This window comes from Mustela nivalis (genome assembly GCF_964662115.1).
Source record: "Mustela nivalis genome assembly, chromosome: 17".
Taxonomy (NCBI): domain Eukaryota; kingdom Metazoa; phylum Chordata; class Mammalia; order Carnivora; family Mustelidae; genus Mustela; species Mustela nivalis.
In genome coordinates this window covers 14,397,307-14,417,079 of record NC_139036.1, presented here as the reverse complement: position 1 = coordinate 14,417,079, position 19,773 = coordinate 14,397,307, and the positions used below count along the sequence as shown (strand labels likewise).

At 58.0% G+C, this 19,773-nt stretch overlaps 1 protein-coding gene and 1 long non-coding RNA gene across 2 annotated transcripts in view; one reads left to right on the top strand and one right to left on the bottom strand.

The window, feature by feature from the left end:
- Positions 1-19,773, bottom strand: part of RAI1 (retinoic acid induced 1) — a 117,418-nt gene that overhangs the window by 26,827 nt on the left and 70,818 nt on the right. The gene's annotated exons all lie outside the window — the stretch shown is intronic.
- On the top strand, positions 5,206-7,007 carry LOC309851529. The gene is made up of 2 exons (XR_014304812.1): positions 5,206-5,353; positions 5,659-7,007. It is a non-coding gene; the product is annotated as an uncharacterized lncRNA (long non-coding RNA).

Here is a 19,773-nt window from a genome sequence, read left to right as displayed (position 1 = left end):
GGGCCCCCCTCGCCCTCTCGCTCCCATTCCCTTCCCCTTCGCGCCTAGCAGCCCTGACCCCCCACCCAACCCCCCTTCCAGGGGGACTGAGGCAGCAGGAAGTTCATGTCCATTCCCATTACCTTGGGTTTCCAAAAGGCAACCCACCCAAACCCCAGCCTGTCCTTACCCCCAAAGGAGGGGGCAGCAGAGGAACTGGCTGAGCTCAGAACCCCCCTCCAGGCTTTGACTGGATCAGTCACTTGACATTTTCCAGACTCTGCTCACGCCCAATCCTGGAGACCCACAGGCACAGGGCCCCTTGAGGACCCCCCTGCTGAACGAGGTGGGGTAAAAGACAAGCGGCTGCAAAATACAGGGGAAAACTGTGGAGGAACTGGTGGGCTGAGGAGGGAGAAGGGCATTCCAGTGGCAAGGAGCCGTCTGGCTTAGTGGCAGGAAAGAACACAGTGTATTTGGGAATCCAAGCCGGATTTCTCTCCAGAGCTTAGCTAGAGGGTAGGGAAGGGCTGGGCCCCCACCCCAAGGGAGCTGCCTCTGGCTGGGATTATGGTAAGAAGGGGGGCAGGCTGGGGCGGGGGTGAAGATGTGTGTGGACTACAGATGTGAGGACAGCAGGTGCCACGGGGTTTATCTGATGACACCTCTGGGCCAGGAGCTGGAGCTGGGGGGCCCAGCCGGCCCTGGAGGTGAGGCAGGTCCAGGATGCAGGAGAGTAAGGACCCCCTAGTACACGCAGGGCCTGGCAGGGCAGACTTCGGGTTCTCCACGGGATTCTCTCTAACCCCCCCCCCCCGCCGCCAGCCTACCTACTGAGCCTGGGGCCACCCTCCGATCTAGAAAGTTCTTGGTAACCTCAGACCATCTGATGGGGTGTAACAGCAGCAGCAGCAGACAACATGCTGGCTGGCCCCCTCCTATGGCCAACGTGCCTTGATAGATTTTACTTCTAACCCTCAAATTGCCCTTCTAGGAGGTGACGTCACCTCTCAATTCACAGCCATGGAAACTGAGCTCCAGAGCGGGGGAAGGGGCCATTCTGGGGGCCTTTTGCAGTCGGCCCACCTTCCCACTGGGCCTGTGGGTAGGGCCTCCAGCTTGTTTGTTTTGCTTCCCGGCAGCTGGGCATGAGGGAGGTGCCCAGGGGCTTGAGGGCACGAGATAATGAGGTCCTGGTTTGCTCCCTCGGAAATTTCTGGAAACTGGTTTTCTCAGGAGAAAGAAAAGGGCAGGGAGTTGGGATGGTGGGGGAACCGAAGAGAGAAGTCACAGTGCCCACCATCACCAACTCCCCCCACCCAATTCCTCCCGCAAATCCAGTCACCTGCCAGGCCCCCTGCTGAGGGACCCCGGGTGGGGGTCTGGCTCCTGAGGCTCCATATTGTAAGGGAGGCCTGGAGTCCACACATGGGCCTCCCGTACTCATCTGTAGCCCAAACAGAAATCTCACACACCACAAACGACAGCTCTTCCAATGTGCACTGCTGTTGTGGCGGAGAAGTTACAAATTCATTTAGGGCCTGGTAGCTCTGGGGGGTTATAGCCCCCTGCCCCCCCAAAATACACTAACAGCCCCTATTTTGATATGAAAAGCATCTCTGCCCCAAGACTGGCTGCGGAGTGGGGGACCCCGACCGGATGAATAGCTGGGACCACGGGACCACCCTGTCCTCCTGGCTACCACTGCCCTCCCCCTCCCCCACTACCTTGGCCGCCCCCCTTGCCAGGAAGGGAACTTCCATTTCTGGGCAAAGCTTGGACGGATGGCCTCCTGCCCCCAGTAATCCCTGGGTTGTGGGAGGAATCCTGACCAGCCCCCCACCCCACACACATACACATAGCCTGGTGACCAGAAGAGATGACCTCTGGGGAAAGTGAACCACCAGCCACTGCCCCAGAGGCCGGGCCGGAGGTGGCCTGAGCCTGCTTGCCTCAGGACGGAAAATATTTGCCTTTGGTTTTCAGCAGCCGCTGCCTCCTGCCTGATCTCCCTCCCTCTCTTCCACACAGTTGTGAAATATGGGGGTGCTTAAGGGTAAAAAGGGAGGGAGGGCAACTGTCTGAGTCCAGCGGCTGCTCATTCTGAACAGCATTCTGTTTCTCCCAAGGTGAAGAATCCTTTCCGCCTGCTGGCCCGCACCCCCGCACCCCCGCACCCCCGCACCCGGAGTTCCCTCCGCCCAGGCCCAGCCTCCTCGGGCCTCACCTCCAGCCAAACCAGGCCCCGCCAGAACTACCCCCCTCCTCGCCATTGGGGCAGACAGCCTCTTCCAGCTGCTCACAACTAACTCCGTCTGACCCCAGCGCTGTCTTGTTCTGGAAAGTTGTTTAGGAGAATCCTTCCTGGCTGGTTCCGCATGGGGAGCGGCAGGCCTCTCTGGCTCCCGGGAGAGGTCAGATTCACAAGGGCCAGGCCCCCATCAACTGGGAGGGCTCCAGGCAGCCGGCCCTGTGGCTCTGGGGTGCAGAGAGGCGACATTCTCCCCCGGACCTACCCTGACCGAAAACACCAGGACCCTGATGCCGCATTGCTCTGGGTTCAAATTCCACTCCTGCATGTCATCTGGGGCTGGCCCTGGGCAAGTCACTGACTGGCTCTGCATGTCCGTTGGCTGAAACCTTAATACCACCACACTTACGGGGCTACCGCAAGATGGGAGGCTACGCTGAGCTTCGCACTTGCAGCCCCCACTGGCACTGTCCAAGTGGGGTGAGGGCCAAGTGCCATACTCTGTATGTGTGTGAGACAGACAGAGCATGTCTTCTGGTGTGTAGGGCTTTACAGGGGATGATGATACCACGCCCCCCTCTCCTCCCCCAAGCTGGGGAGGCTTCTGGGACTGAGAATTAAGGTCTGTCCCCAAACTGTGTCCTGTCCCCCATGGCAGGTGCATCATTTCCCAGCGGGAGTTCTGATGTTTCTCACACAGCACTGTGCATGTCTTAGGAAGAGGCATGTTCCGATGTGGGGGGCCAGGGCTGCGGCCTGGGATCCTGCATCTGTAAGAAGCATGGGTTCCTCCAGCTGGAGTGAGAACTCAGCCCTCAGACACTCCTCTTCCCACTGAGTCCTGGAGGCTGGGGTTGCTGAGGGGCTCTGGGTCTTGTCCTGTCCTGAGGACCTAGGATCAGGCTCTGGTTCGGCAGCTCTGAGCCTCATTTCTCAAAGCTGAGTCCCTGCAGGGGCGCGGCAGCCCCTAGGACTCTGCATTTGGCCTGGCTTCCAGGCAGCGACACAACCGATAAAAGACAGCTTCATGGTGCTAAGCTTGTGACCACTTCCTGGGCCTCGGTGTCACCATCAGTACAGTGGGAAGCCGGAATAAAGTGATTCCACTCTTTCCATCGAAGGTTCCCCACACCTTCTTCTGTTCCCTGGCCCCTTCAAAAGGTACCACAGATCTCAATCCCAGTACTGACCCCAGGGGCAGACCCTAGCAGCTGCCTTCCTAGGGACCCAAAGGTCCCCAGACTGACAATAAACAGCACCAGTTCTTGTGGCTGGCTTCCCTCTTGTGCCAGGTCCTGTCCCAATAAGCACTTTGCATTTACATACCTCATCCTCCTGACAGCCCCCCAGTGGAGATGGGGGTGGGGTGGGGGTGTATGTCATTCTGGAAGCTCCAAAAGCTGAAACTCACTGCCTGAGGTCACACCAGTGCTCAGGAGTGCAGGGCCCCCACAGTAGCTGGACTCCCAATCTTTCAGGGCTGGGCCCCCCAGTCATACACAGCTTTTGAGGGTTTCCTTATGGGAAAGAGCCACGTTGATTTCCTAGGCCCAGGGCAGACGTGGAAGAGGCTCACTGTGTCTACCTGGCCAGCCAGGGGGTGGGGAACGAGGGGATGTAGGGAGCAAGCCAGCACTATCTCTCCTGAGAGGTTTCTGGCCATACAGACCCAGATGAAAACTGCCTCTGGCGGTCTTGCTCCCAGCCTGCCTGGAGCCTTCTTCGCAGGGCAAGGACCCTGGTGTCCTTTGCAGCAGTGAAACCCTGGAGGTCCCCTGCTGTGTGTCCACGTGAGGAGGATGAAAGATACACTACTCGGGGAGTTCCACACAGCGGAGTCTGGAGAGTAAGGAAGGGCTCCGTGCACGGAGGGGTATAGCCTTCAAGTCGGGGAGCAGAGCACAGTGTAGAAAGGGTGCAGAGGGGCGCCTGGGTGGCTCAGTGGGTTAAAGCCTCTGCCTTGGGCTCAGGTTGTGATTCCAGGGTTCTGGGATCATGCCCCACGTGGTCGGGCTCTCTGCTCAGCGGGGAGCCTGCTTCCCCTCTCTCTGCCTGCCTCTCTGCCTACTTGTGATCTCTGTCTGTCAAATAAATAAATAAAATCTTAAAAAAAAAAAAAAGAGAAAGAAAGAAAGTGTGCAGAGATGTATAAAAGGGAAGAGGTTATTCTATTTTTTTTTTTTTTTTTTTTTTACCATGAGCTTATAACTACTACAAAAAGATTTTAGAACTTATATGGCTCATCTCCATCCCCTAGGCTAGCTGAGGTGGCTGAGGAAAGAGCCTTGTTTTGGGCTCCAGGCTGGCAAGGCTCGTTCTAGCTGTCGGATTATAGGCCAGATGGTCACATGACCGCAGCCTCCTCAGTAGGGTGGCCTGAGGCCCCACTGCCAAGAGGACTCAGCATCCCTGCGTCCCTCCCTGGGCAAGGGGCGCAATGGGGATCATGCCCCCATTTCACAGGTGGGGCAACTGAGGCCCCAGGTAGTGGGATACGAACTGGAATCCCCATATAGTCTGCACCGTCCCTTCTGGGCGCACAGGCCCGGAGGACCCACAGGCCAGGACTGGCTCATGATAAACCTGTGGCCTACTCCTGGTGCCATGTGTCACTGAACGTCCCAGTCCCTTCCCACCCCATCCTTCTGTCATGAGAACAAAGGCAATGCACATTCTACAGCTTGAAAGCAGAGGCTGATCTGGGCTTGGCTGAGACAGAGGTGGCCCAGGAGTGCCTGTGGCTAAATCCGGGCTGCGATGCCACTGAGCTGTGTGGGGCCCCAGTGGGCAAGTCCCGCAGCGTGCCTCAGTTTCCTCGTCGGTGAAGCAGGAGGAAAAGTAAGCCCCTCAGAAGGTAAGAATTAACTGAGAATGTGGACGGTCGTCCAAGCCATGCCCGGCAGAGGAGGGCCCAACAAGTGAGCTGTTATTTCTAAAGGGTAAATATTTATATAATTTTTTATAACAGAGGGAAAGTTCAGGAAAATCCCTGACTGGTCCTAGCTGGCTTGGGAGGTGGGGCCGGCAGGGTGGGGGTGTCTGTGTGTGTGGCAGGAGCTCGTTGGAGCAACAAGAACCCAGGTCTAGCACCCCGGCCCCAGGAGCAGCTGGTGCCTTCCCCAGGTCGGCAGACACGAGGTCCCAGCACTGACAGGCAGCGGCCAGAGCAGGCTCGGCGGTCTCTGTGTTCTCTAGCTGGCTGGTCGGGTGGAGCAGACTTGGCCGGAGGCCCCTCCAGCCCCAGGCCCATGGAGAGAGGGCTCAGAAAGGGCCCTGTGTTCCACCCTGCTCCAGGGCTGGCTTTTTCCAGACCAGAACCTCGTGAGTCTTTGGAAAGAACATCCAGTCCCTGAGATCCTACACTGACTTTCTGTGTGACCCCAGGTGAATCACCTCACCTCTCTGGGCCTCTGTTCCTTTCCTCACAGGACCTGAGGGGAAAACAGCCATCAAAGTGCTCTGTCACCGCCACAGTACTCATGTGTGCAGGGCCCTGGTTTAGGAAGCAGCCTACACATCTGAACTCCTCTTCCAGATGCAGCAACAGAAGCACAGAGAGGTAAGGTCACTTGTCCAAAGTCACACAGCTTGTAAGAAGCCAGAAGCAGTAACAGGAGGTCAATAATGGGTAGTCGGATACTATTATTACAGTCCATGACTGTGAGGTCAGGCCTAGGATCTGAAAGCTCTGAACTCAGTTCCTGGAGGCAGCTTTGGCCAGGGTAGGAAGGCCCAGGAGGAAGCACTGTGTTGTGCTTGGCTATGATTTTTCTGGAGCAGAAGCTGCTGCCCAGGCACTGGGATTTTACATCCCATATTTCCTGGGTGCCCTCCACAGGCTGAGCATCGAAGTGCCTTCTTCCCTGCCACATCATTTTAATTCCAAGAGGAACTGTGCAAGGAACCTAAGAGCATCCCCATTTTGCAGACCTCACCATTAAGGCCTGGAGGCCAAAGGCATTTCTTGGAGAGCAGCAATATTCAGACTTCCAGTCAGCTCATCGGGCTCCAAGTCTGCCACTCAGGGCAAGGACCCTGGGCACAAGTATGGACGGTGGGCACCAGAGATCCCCCCCAAGGGAGACTTTTGGAACCTATAGGGAGTCCCTGAAACCTTGCTCTGCCTCCACACACCATTTGTAGAGCATGTGCCCTGCTGTCTCTGGGCCTGTGCCTTTGCTTCCGCTCACCCTGAGCCTGTCTAGCCACAGGTGTGGGCAGGACCATCTCACAGACAGGGACAATGGGGAGCCACAGAGGGCAAGGAAGGGAGTGAGTGGCACTATTGCACACACGTGCTTTACGTTCCCTGGGCTGCAGGGATGGACGACGGAGTGCTGAAGGTGGGGACGGGAGGCCAGGGAGCTAGGACAGTTTCCCTGAGAGCAACAAGGGGAGCCAGAAGCACGGCGTGGAGGTGGGGAGTAGCTGGAAAGGACGGGTGAGATTCTAGAAATGTCAGGAACAGGGCACCTCGGGACTCAACAGCCGATTCCAAATACTGCAGGGGGAGAAGAAGGGACAAGCCGCAGGGCTCGCCCAGAGCCCATTCTCCCAGCCACCCCGCCAATACCGGCCCCTCCTCGGCTTCGCTGCTCCTGTCACACTTGGGTCCCCAAAACCTCTCCTGTACATACCGCCAGCCCGAGTGTGGTTCATGACAGCCAGTGTGTCGGAACCCGTCAGACCTGAGGTGGCAGACCGCGTGTCTGAGTCCCAGCAAGGGCAAGGAGGCCAGGCAGCAGGGAGGCTCAGAGCTGAGTCCTCCAGGGCCGCAGGGCAGGCCACCTCGCCTCTCCCTGGCCCGTCTCTGCCGTGCCTGTCACCCTGGCACTGCTGTCCGGCTGCGCTGGGGCACAGCTTGGGGCATGGTGCTGAGAGGCCGGTGCTGGGGCCTTGGCGGGCTGGGGTGGGGGCGGACTGTGATTCCCATGGGAAGGGGCTGGCTCTGGGCCATACGCCCTCCAGGCCAGCTTTACTGGCAGAGAAGCCGGGCATCTGCCCCTCACTGGGAAACAAAGGCAGCGGCAGGCGGTGGCCGTGGAAACATTGGCAGGCAAGCCCCCAAACAGCCCGACCTTGCCCTCCTTCTGCAGAGGCACTGTCTTTATTCCTGTCCCTCCTTCTCAGGCCAGCACGCCCCTCTGGAGGACTGGATGGGCCATCAAGTCTACGCATCAACTCCCCCATCCCCTGAGCTCCTTTGTCACTTCCCCTCTGGCCCTCAGAGCCACCACTGGAAAGATTTTGTCTTTCTAAACGGAGTTTAGAGATCACCCACTTGTTCTTTCTCATTGGGTCCAGCAGCTAATTGGGGCCTTTGATGGATGTGAGGCAAGCTGGGGGTTGTGGGCTGGGTGCCTGTAGAATGAATGAGTGAGTGGGTGGGTGGGTGGGTGGTGGATGCGTGGGTGGTGGATGCAAGGCAACGCTAGCCCCAAGTAAAGCCACTGCTATTTTTGTTAGCTTGAGCAAAATAGGATTTCCCTAAGGCTTGTAAGAACATGGCAGGGGTCCCACAGGTCCCCTCTGCAGCCATCTTTCATGACACCTGGGCTGGGATCCTCAGAGGGGAGCAGGCCTGCTGGGCCCCACAGGGAGGAGCCACTGGACCACCCTCCTTCCTCCCCCAAGCTCCTGCCTCCCCATCTCATGTCATCCTATTTCCTCTGAAGTCCCCCTTTGTGGAACCCTGGCTGCCTTGTGACTCCCACAGGCCCCCCGGGGAATTCCCTGACCTATAAGTGTCCCCAGGCCCAGGGGTCCCAGGGAGCCTCTCCTTGGGGGCCAGAAGGGCGTGTGAGGAAGGAGGGGAAGGTGCCTGCCTGAGACCGCCCGGCAGCTTCGCAGAGCTGGAGAGAGCTGAGCGTTTGTCATCCGCTGAGGACAGTGGGGATGGTTTAAGGTGAAATTTAAGCCCATTAGTGCCTGGCTAATAACATCAGCAGAACAGCGAAAATGAAGGCAGGGTGTGTGAGCGTCCATAAATTGTCAGAGCTCGCGCCGCCTCCGTCCTTGGGCTTGGCTCCTGGGGCCCCTCCTCTGGCCTGGGCCAAGTCCCATCCCCCCCCCCCCCCCCCCCCCCCCCCCGGCCACCCCGCACGCCCCTGTCCCCTCCCCCTTCTCTGTGTCGCTGGGCGGGCCCTGCCCAGGGCCTGGCCAGGCCATGCAGGCTGGGGCCCCGGGGTCAACATGCGGCTGGGGCCTCCGCCGGGGCGTGAGAAAGGAATCGGCCAGGGAGCCCAAGCGTGGAGGCAGCATCTTCTTAATCTCCCTCCTTTTATAACTTCTGTCTTTTTTATGCACACGCAAGGATCCCGGCTCAGCCACTGGCATCTCTTCCCCGGGCTAATCCCTGACAGCTCTGTTTATGTCTCCCATAATTCTCCAGTTTTATGGTTTTTTTTCGGGGCCATTAAGCTCCCAGCCACAAGCTCCTTCCCCTGCCCCCGCCTGCCTTTGTCCTTGAGGCTTGGCAGCCCCACTGGCCTTTGGGAGACAGACTGTCCTTCCCCAGCAGGTGGACAAGGACCTCGGCCAGAGGACTCGCTCAGGACGGCCCTGTGCCTGCGGATTTCTGGTCACCAGGCCCTCCAGACCCCGACTCCCCTGTCCCGCCCATCACAGTCTTGTCCCTCCTGTCCACACCACGGTCCAGGAGGGCCTAGCAAGGCAAAGCACACCACTCTGGCCCTGGGCCACGCCCACCTCCCCAGTGTCACTGTTCCTCAGTCATCCCTTGACCTCTCTTCCTGGCTGACTTCTTCTCCTCCCAGGGTCCTGGCCAGCTCCTGAGAACAAAGCACCCCACCTTCCCCCTACCCCAACTACCCCTGCAGTTCCGGACTCCTGGGTTCAGTGAGGCCCTCTTTGCTCCAAAGACCTTGCTTTCTGCCCATGTCCTTCTACGGCTTGTCTCTGAGGAGGCTTCAGTGTCCTGGGGGTGCGGGGTGGAGGGTGAACCCTGCCCAGGGTCTCCTTATCGACCCCGCCTTCCACCCTTAGATCCACAGCCCAGAATCTGGCCTCATCACCTCCCTCTGGGAATTCTGTGCCCATCTCCAAGCTGGGTTTCTGGGTTCCCAGCCTCAGCCCTGTATGGCCTCTCATAAGCTCTGCTAGTGGAATGATATCCCTTGCGATAAAGCCCTCAGTGGCTCCCCAGTACTTTCACCTGCTTGAGTCCCCATTTGCCGTGTTGGTGCTCAGATGTCGCCATCCCCAGTCTGCCCTGCACCGCCGTCTGAGATCAGACCTCAGCTGTCCCCAACAGGGGCAGTTCCCGCATCCCGGGCTACCCTTCCCCATTGCTGCAGGCCCATACACAAGGCAGCGTAGGCCACTTAGACCCTTTCCTGGTTTCCTCCCTAGAAGCAGTTCACTTGCCTCTGGATGCACACAATCTCTTTCTAGGACTCCTACATCTTATGGGGTGCCTCGTCCCCTCAGAATGGATATGAGGCTTCCTGTGTCAGTGTCACCCCACAAAGGCCAACACGGGGTGTTTCAAGGCAGAGCCTCTCCTCGACTCCCTCTCCTTTCTGGGTACACCCCCTCCCCTGCTATTCTCACTCTGTAGCCAGCACCCCCTGGGGGCAACCCAGGGAGACCGCAGGTACCCCCTTCCATACCCAGGCTCCTTCCTGAGAACACCTGTGCCCCTTGGGAATCTCAGTCCGTCCTCCTGTCCTCTTCTCCCTTCTGCTGAGCCGCCTTTAGCAGCCAGAGGCCCCTGGCCCCGCCAGCCCATCCACGGTATCCACCTGTCCTGTGGCCGCTGCCTGGGCCTCTCGCACACCACGTGGCCTGGGCCCCGCTCCCTTTCCTCTCTCCCCACCTGGATAGGTGCTGGGGGGCAAGCCCACCTCCCTGAAAACGGAAGGAAGGAAACAGAGCCCGGAGCGCCTTCGCGCTGGGCGTGCCGCCCCCGCTCACATGCGCGCGGCGGCCCCAGTGCCTGGCTGGCTTTCAATCGATTCCAACCTGAGTCGTCTTGTGTCTCCCCAGTGTGTCTGGCCTCAGCCCGACAAGCCCCCCGCTTGGCCCTGCCCGCCCCGGCTGGCATTCCACCCAGACAGCTTCCTGCCCTTGGCAGCCTTCACCGCTGCACTCACAGCCCCTGGCGTGACGATCGGAGCCCTCCTTGGCGCCTGCCTCTGCGTGCGCCCCAGGCCCAGCCCCAGACCTCACGGGATAGCGTTCCTCTCTGAACGGGGGCGGGGAGAGCCGTCCTGGCCAAGAGCTCAGAGCACGGGCGACGTGTGGGGTGCCAAGCCAGGCGAGCCCCTGGGCTAGTGCGAGGAGTCCCATGAAGTACGTATGGGACACGCTTTGTAATGAGCGAGGCCCCCTGCTCCAAGAGCACGAGTCTCAAGACAGCGATGCCCAAGCATCAGAGCGAGCACAGGGCATTTGAGCCCCGGCCCCATATGGCTGCACAGGTCACGGGCCCATGAAGCCAGCCCTGGCTCCAGGAGAGGGTCACGTCCCCTAGGCCCCAAGCTCCCTCCAGAATGCTGCAGGAAGACTATGATTTAATCCACCAGTCACACCAGAGAGGTCCCAGATAATGTGAATGGCTCCCAGTGACTGAGCACTTACTATGTGCTAATTGCTTGGCGCAGAGTAGGTCGACAGACTATCACAGCTCCCCTCTGCCCCTGTTCTAGCGCCACTGAGATGGGGGTTTGAAGAGACAGTGCCATCTGCCTGAGATCGCATAGTGGGAAAGTGCTGGAAGCAGGAGGACCCCCTACCCTCGCCCAGTCCAGGCAGCTTAGACTCCATGGGCTAGTCCCACTTGCCCCCCACACCAGGCAGGAGGGCCAGCCCTGTGCCCACCCTGCCCCAGTTGTCACCATGCTAGGGGTCAAGCCTGCAGCAGACAGGCCACCGTGGCTGATGAAACATCTACACTCCTGAGGTCATCTCTGAATGGAGCCTGGTCCACCGCCCCCAACCTCTCCTTGTAGAGACGCAGAAGCGGGCTCAGGGAGGGCGGCCGACCCTTGCAAGGTCACAGAGCACAGCGGCACCCCCACGTCCCAGCCCCCAGCAGCCCTGTTTCCGTAGATCCTTTACCGCCCCTCCGGCAAAGGCTCACGATCTGATGCATGAGGAGGAACACGGCAGGACGCGAAAGCGGGTGTTCAACATGATCCTAATTTTGTTCCACAAACTGGGCGGCAAGGCACAAAAATGTTTCGCACACCAGCCTCTCCTCCTCCGAGAGGCTGGAGGGGACTTCTGTTTTCTTCTCCTCGCTCTTGGGTATTTTCTGTATTTTCTTCAGTGAGGTAAGATTTTTTTTTTTTTTTTTAAAAGACCAACAGCTCTGAATTTTTTAGAATGAACAGGACCAGGAATCTGTGGCACCCGGTTCTGGTTGATGGAGAATTCCTGTAGATGCCAAGCAGGGATTTACACACTCCCCAAGAACCAGAGCACAGCCGACTAGCTTCGGGCCGTGCTGGTCTCTCTTCCCTTCTCCCTGGAGGGATCAGAAGGTTCCTCAGGACCCGGAGACCTGGGATTATTCCTGGGTTGTCCTTGCCTGGCTCCCTAGGGAAGTCTGGGTGGCCTGGATGGGATGGGCTTCCAGAAGCTGGGAGTCTTGGCGTCACCCCAGTTGGCTCTGAAGCTAGTGCCTGTGTATAACCAGACCAGGAGACTGGCCCTCACTGGTCCCCACCTCCCTCTGTCCTCCTATCCCAGGCCTCCCTCAACCTCGAATTCTCCTCCTCATGCATCACAGCCAATCAGATCCCCATGACCCCAAGATCCAGGAGACCAGACTCCTGCTCCAGCCCCCACAGCTGGCTTCAACCCCATGCCCCCAGTGCTCTCTGGCCCCTCAGAGACCTTTACTCGCTCCCAGGCTCCACACCTTTGCAGTCGCCTGCCTGAACACAGACCCTCACCACCCTCTCCGCCTGGAGCAGGTGGCCGAGCAGGTGGCCGTGTCAGTCCTTCTAGGTTCCCAGCCCCTGGGGGCCTCGTGCCGTGCTGGAAGAATCCATCAAGAGTCCCCTGTGCCCTTCGGAGGTGGGGCCCCCAGCATACCCTCCGTTGACGCGGGGCCTTCCGCAGACAGCGGCAAGCCACCTCCTGCCTGGAGAGCCCCCTGGGTCTCTGGCCTGAGGACAGCTGACAGTTCCTTAATAAAAGCGGGCCACGACGCGCCTGAGTGACACCGCGCCAGGCGGAGAGGCGGCGGCTTGCTTCAAAGCCTCATTTTTCTCCTTCCTGTTAGGCACCGAAACAATTTACATAAAGAGCCCCACATGTGTCTGTGACAAAGATTCATTTCTTCTCACGACTGACCAGTGTCTCCCCCGTCCTCTCCCTCCCCTCCTTCAGCACCTTGGCCCAGTTCCTCAGGAGTAGGGGTCTCAGGAACCACCTCGTGCCTGGGTCACCCACACTCAGGCGCAAAGAATGACCGTGCCATCTCTTTAATAAACAAAATGAAACGAAAACCCCACCAACCTCTCAGGGCTTGGGGGTGGGGCCGCCGGGCCAACCGGCCTGGTCTGAGGATCTCAGCAGAGCCTTGTTCTGGTCTCAGACGGATAAAGGGGTTTGGGCAGAACGAGGGCTGGCCACACGCAGTGGCTTCGTGTGCACCTGTGAGTTCACATGTGACACCCGTACCTCCCTGCCACTGAGCAGGTCATCTGTCCAGCCCCGTGGATCAGCCCAAGAAGCCACATCTTCCCTAGCGCCGAGGCCCAAGCTTGGAGCCCACGGCCTCTGCTCAGCTGTCCTGAATGCTGAGGCAAAGCCCCCAGATGGTCCTGTCTCCCTATGGCTGAAGCCTAAAACCCCACTGTTCTCCTGGTTTCATCTTGGGCAAAGAGTGACCCTCTCTTGGCTCCTCTAATAAGAATTGCTAGCCCAAGAACTAACAGGGCAAGTCTCACCACCCTATGAGCAAATGACCCGGGCCCCCGGGTCCTATGCAGCCCGGGGCAGGGAGTGGAGGGAGGCCCCATGAGCTGGGCTCCCTCTGCGGACTCACTGGATGGCCTCAGGTTTCTTGCATGTCAGGTGGGCGAGGAGGCAGCTCTGGGTGACTTGGGGGTGTGGATGCGCCTCACACACATGGCTGACAGGTGTGAGCTTTAAAATACGATACGATTCTTCTTGCCTGAGTACTAGAATGTGCTATGTCGCCGCCTGACTCCTACAGTTAAGACCTGCAGGCTATCGTCTTGGGCTGAGTGTGCAGCCCCATGTGCGGGGCCTTTTTTAAAGGGATTTTAGGAGGTACCGACTATACATGATTTTCTTTTTTTTTTTTTTTTCCATCTAAAGATTGTATTTCTTAGATTGCAGAAAGAGAGAGAAAGACAGTGGGGGTGAGGGACAGAAGTAGAGGGAGAAGCAGACTCCCCACTGAGCTGGGATCCCGATGCGGGGCTCCATCCCAGGACCCTGAGATCATGACCTGAGCCGAAGGCAGAGGCTTCTCTGAGTGAGCCACTCAGGCGCTCCTATGTGATTTCCATCTTATGTTCAGGATATAGAAGGCCCAGTACTATGGACGATAAGGCTGTACTGGGGATGTTTCTGGTTGAGGAGCCTAAGGTCTGGCCTGACCTCTGCCCATCTCCTTGTTTGGTTCACTCTCTTGGGGTCTCCCCAGTGCCCCTGGGGGCCACCTTAGGTGCCATGAGACTGTGATAATTCCACTTCCAGGCACACAGCGAATGCTATGCAGGGGCACCAAACCATGCATTCTAGAATGTTTGCAGCAGGTTTACTCCTAAGATCCTCAAACCGTAAACTACCCAAATGGTTGCCAAAGGCAGAAGGCTCACACTGGAAGACTACACAGCCATGCGACAAGACAAATGCCATGCACAACACAGGCAGAACCGCTCGCCGAGTGAAAGAAATTGGGGTGCTGACACTGACGTGGGATGAAATCTGCAAGCTGAGGGATGGATCCCGGGGCAGCCGATGCCTGGCGGGGGCACTGGGACTTGGTGGGGGGCTGGTGCTTGCTGCCTTTAACGTTGCTGTGAGTGCTGGTTATATACACATGCGTTCAGCTGGTAGCAATTCATTGGGTGTTTCTTTGTGCCCTTCTCTGCATGCAAGTCAATCAAGGGCTCAAAATTAAAACAGAAAAGACTCCAGTCTCCTTTCCTCAGTGGTCCCTGAGGCTCCTCACTTGGCTTGGGGTGAAGTACAGAACCTGCCTTGGCCTGTGTGATCAACATCGGCATGCCACCAAATACTTCCTGGTCTTCTCGGCCATAGGTGGCAAGTGCGTCCCCTCCCCCGCAAGAAGTCAGGATGGAGGGGGGGACACGTTGGTCAACGGAACTCAAGTGACAGTGACAAGCACTGCTTTAGGGGGGGCTGCACAAGCCCATATGGCTCTGTCTCGCTCCCTCCATGACACGCAAGTGTTCCAGAAGGCTGCTGGGCCGTCTGCTTGGATCGCTCGGTGACAGCAGTGAGCGGTCCCTCCGCTGTCTGGTCACGGACACAGCGCCAACGACGAATAAAGCCTGTTGGAAGGCACCGATCTTTCGGGGATGTTCGTCATGCGGCACGACCAGTCCATCCTGCCCAGTACACCGGGCTTTCAAGGCTCTCTGTGGCCTGTTCCCCACCAACCTCTCCGGCTTTGCGAATCAGAAATATTCCTGCTGTGAGCGCGCAGGGACTTCAGTTGTACAAACGCACTGAGTTTTTTTCCTGTTTGTTTTTTATTTTCATGGCCTGTGTCTTTGGCACTCACCGGCATCCCTCCCCTGCCCTGCCTCCTGACTGGCCCACGTGGCAGCTCCCCCTCCTGGATCCGTGGCCCCTGTCTTGCTGCTGTCAGCGGCTCCTTGAAGGCAGGTGCGGAGTCGGTGAGCCATCATTATTCCCACGAGAACAAGTAAGGAGGGGAGTGAAGACACACAGGCGTGACCTCAAAGGCAGCTCCCACGTGAGTGAGCCATCACAAAGCTGGAAGGCTGGAAGCCTGGTGGGTCGCTAGGCCCCCTCCCAGCAGAGGCCACACTCCTGGGCCAACTCCTGCAGCTCCCATGGCTGGTCTTACATCTCTCCTCCCTACTCACGTTTCCACAGGGCACCACCCCCGGCTGGGGGCCTCCTGCTGGCTGGGGAATGTTGGGGTACAAGGAAGGATCTGGGGGCCCTCGGGGAGGGGAAGAGTGCTACTGATTAACCTATTTTAGAGGATACAGATTGGCACCCCAGGGAAAGTACATTTTTTTTTTTTCTGAAAGGCCTCCATCTGAGGCCACGTGGTAAGTGATCCCAGCTTCAGCACTGGCCTCGGATTCCCAGCTACGAATGCTGTCAGGGAACCTCCCAGAGCTGCAGGGTTTCAGAGTGGCCCATCATTGCACAGCCCTGGGGGAACCTTAATTGTGTCTTGCTCCAGCCCGGTGACAGGAGAGGGCCGAATGGGAGCCGCGTGGACAGGAGTCTGGGATGCATCAGGGAACCAGTCGGCCATGGGCTCTTAATTCCACTGAACTGTCTCTACCTGCTCCCCCCATGAGTCCCAAATGCCCAGCCAGTCATAGCAAGGAAGGCTTCAACCAGCACCTGTCTTCCTCTCCATTGTCCCAGGACAGCTTGGAAGCTCAGAGAGGGTGGGCAACTTTCTCAAAATCACACAGGAGAGCTAGTATGGTGGGCTAGCTTTCCTGCCTTGGTGCGGGGGGGGGGGGGGCTCCCTGGCTGCCAGGGATGTAGAACTTCCCCTTGGACCAGACTGAACCCCTCGGCTCAGCCTGCACGGTTCTACGTGATGCCACTCCTCTCTAGCTCCAGCTCCCATCCTTTGCCCCACGTGCTCTCTCCAGCCACTGGCTCCCACTGGCTCCTTGTGCACATGAGGCCCTGACCTCCAAGCCTTTGCACACACATTCTTCCCTCTGCCTGGGACCCTCTATCTTCTCTGCTCAAAAGCCGTCTCTTCCTGGAAACCCTCCCTGACTGCCCAACTAGGGGAGCCCTCCACCCCCACAGCTCTTACCACTCTCTGAAATCACCACCCTCATGTATTTGGTGACTCACCTTTGGTCCATCTGCCCCAAGGATGGTAAGTTCCATGAGGCAGGATCCTGTCCATCTTGCCAGGACACACAGGAAGCACATGCGAAAGGGACTGTGGGTGCTGGTACTCCCAGGCCTGAGCCAGGCACAGGGCCCTGGGGCTGGGAGTGAAATCTGTGGCTAGTCCCAGGTTTCGGGACATCCTTACATTCAGGAATTCCTGGTTCGGCCCGCAGGCCCTTGGGCACTGGAAGTACTCCCTCCCCTCCCCCTGCACCTGCTGGCCCACCTCCTGAGCCCACTCTGCCTCCCCTGCCCTCCCTTGTTCCTCGGACTCCGCTGTCTTTCTCCCAGCACCGCCCCCCCCCCGACCAGCTCAGACCCCTGGCACTCGGGAGACAATGTTCCTACCTCATTGGCCTGGCATTCGGGGATGACCTCCACCACCTTCCTAGCTCCCAAACCTCATGCCCCAGCAACTCAATATCCTGAGGAGCTCCCTATACCTAGCGGCTCTTTCCTGGCCCCCAACCTTGGGTCACACCGGACACGATCCTGGGGTATGCCTCCCCATTCTTGTCTGCCTGGCACAAAGCTAGCGGGCCTCCTTACCTCGGCCCAAGATCGCCAACTCTCAACTCTTGCTGTGGCTTTCCAACAGACAGCTTCCCGGTCTCCCTCCCAGCCCCCTGCCACCGTCCACTGTCACATCGGTCACTCGCCCGTCGGGACCTGCCGCTTTTGGTTCCCTCCCCGTGCCCCCTGTGCTGGGCACATAGTAGGGGCTCAGAGAAAGCCAAGTGTGTGTGCTAGAGGATGGACTGGTGCCACGTGACTCCAGAGGTAGAAGCTGGTAGCTGGACATGAGCCAGGGCCCGGAGAGACCGGTGAGGGGGCCTGCCACCCCCACTGCGCGGGGCAACTGTCTAAACAACCATAGCTTTCTGAGCTGGTTAGGCCCTATGATGAGGCCATTCACATACACATCTCCTCTCTCAACCCTCAAGACAACATGGGTGTTGTCACTATCCTCAGTGCAGAGATAAGGACACTAGGCACAGAGAGGGTGAAAAACTAGCCCAAGGTTACACAGGCAGGAAGTGGGAGAGCTAGGACTTGAACCCAGGACTCCAAAACTCATGCTATTTCACTGCCGTGGGCCACTGCCATTCAAGCACGCAGTTCTAGGACGCTCCAGAGGCTCTGGGGATAGGGTCATCTGTCAGGGCTCCTCTTGCCATCTGCCTACAGCCATACCTTGTGGCCAAACCACTCCTCTCGTAAGTCAATCCCCAGATTCTGGAAGGTGAGGGCTTCTCCCTGGAGCCTTTCTCAGTGTGGTCTTGGGCGGTTGGGGCCAGGCAGAGTGGATGGTGCCACCATTTGACAGCTGAGGAAACCAAGGCTCAGAGAGATTAAGGGATCTGCCCCGGGCCACACAGCTGAGAAGCTATATGGCTTCTGGGTGGGAACTCTGGGAGTGGGCACTGGGCTGCAGGGGGCCCTCTCCAAGGCAGGGAAACCTGGGACCAGGGTACCAACTGAGCTGTCATCAACCCCCAGCATCCAGAAGCTCCCAAAAGGCCAAGGGGGTATTGGACTGAGCCAAACTTTTGGGTATAGTCTGCATGACTTTGGCCTTGATGCCAAGCCTCCACTGCGTCTCTGGTTCCTAAACTTTTCTTCAGAGTCGCTGGGCCCTCATTGTCTACCTCTCGGTCACCCTAGTGTTGAACATACACCCATGTGTCCTGGGCACTTGGGATACTCTCCCCCAAACCTGACAGCACTGTGGGGGCAGAACCCTGTCAAGGTCTCCAGGCCTGCCCACACAGGGTTCTGGCCAGGAGGGAGGAACCCTTAGCAAGTGTCTGTTAGATGAGCGAATGGACCATTATGTGTTTCCTTCCCTTCTGTAATGTTCCATGGGCTGCCTCCTCCAGGAAGCCCTCCCTGAACCCCCTACCCCTCTACCCTAAGTAAGCACAGATCTCACCCCCAGACTCAATTTAACCCCAGAGCTAAATAAACTGTAGCATCCCCATGGGCTCCACCCAACTCCTGTTCACTCACCTTTGGGGATGGAGTGCTCACTTCTTTCTAGAATTGTTCACTCGGCTCCTACTGGGTGCTAGCCTCTGCACTGGGCGCTGGATGCGGCAGCAGGACAGCCGAGGCTTCTGCTCCCGAAACAAGCACTGGACATTCTAGGTCAGCTGGGTCCCCTCCGGGTGGCTCAGCTCTTGGCAAACTTCACCCGTGGATATGTGAGGACATGGGGAACTATTCCCAATGCATTAAGTGAGAAAAGCAGGTCACCACAGGGACACAGCAAGAATATGATGCCACTCTGTCTCAAAAAAAACTGTAACTGCCTGCTTCTGGAGCAACGGGCCCCAAAATGGGACCTGGCCACTGGCAGGTGGTAAAGGTCCCAGGGGAGCCTTATTTTCCTGCGCCTCTTGTCTATTTGCTGAATTTTCCACAATGAACGTATATTATCCGTCACTAGGGGGGAACTCTGCCAATCAACGCCTCCTCTTGGCTGGGCTGAAGTCCGCGTCCCCGTTTGTGTCCTGCTTTCTGGAGCAGCACAGAGCAAGGGAGAGAACTTCTTGCGGGAAGCGGTCTGTAGTCTGTAGGCTCTCCCTGCCCCCACCCAGGGGCTTATCCTTTTCCAGGCAATCCCCCAGTCCCTCACCTGGGCCCTGGCTGGCCCCAGGGCCTCACACCTTGTCCATACTTTGCTTCCCTCATGGAATCCGTACTGATCTGTCCCCCAACTGCGATGACAAGTTCCCCATGGCAGAGCCCACAGGCCCAACATGGGGCTGGGCATACAGTAAGTGCCTCATAACAGCTTGCACAGAATGGCCTCTGCTTCATGCCTGGCAAGTGGTCTTACCTCTCCAGGATGGCGACGAGAGGGCTAATGGCAGCAGCTAGTAGAGGTTCACCCGCCCCAGCACCCCTAAACTGGAACCAGAGAGAGGATATCTATGGCTCTTCTGTAGGTCCCAACCTGACTTTGTTCCTCCCCAGTCTAAAATCTATAGTTCCCCTGAAATAACCACTCTACCTCAGAGCTTTGCATCCAAGGTCTTGTACCCTCTGGCCCCTGGTCCCTCCCCCAGGTCCTCTCCTCCTCCAAAACACTGCCTATAATCCACTTGCCAAGGGATCCACTTCATGCCCCCGGGCCTTTGCATATGTTAGTCCCTCTATCCACAACAGGCCAACCCACCCCTATTCACCCTTCAGAGCCCTTCCTGATCCCTTACCCTCCCCCAGATCTAGTGAATCGCCCCTCTGGCTCCTGCTCTCCAAACACACATTGATTATCACACTCAATGCAATTAGGGGTTGACAAGTCTGTCTCCTACCAAACCGGACGCAACGGGGACTGGGCCTTTTGTCTTTGTTTTAAATCCCCGGTGCCCAGATACCGCCTGCAGACAAACAGGCACTCAGGAGCGTCTAGCTGACAGGTGGGTGAGTCAGTAAACAAATCT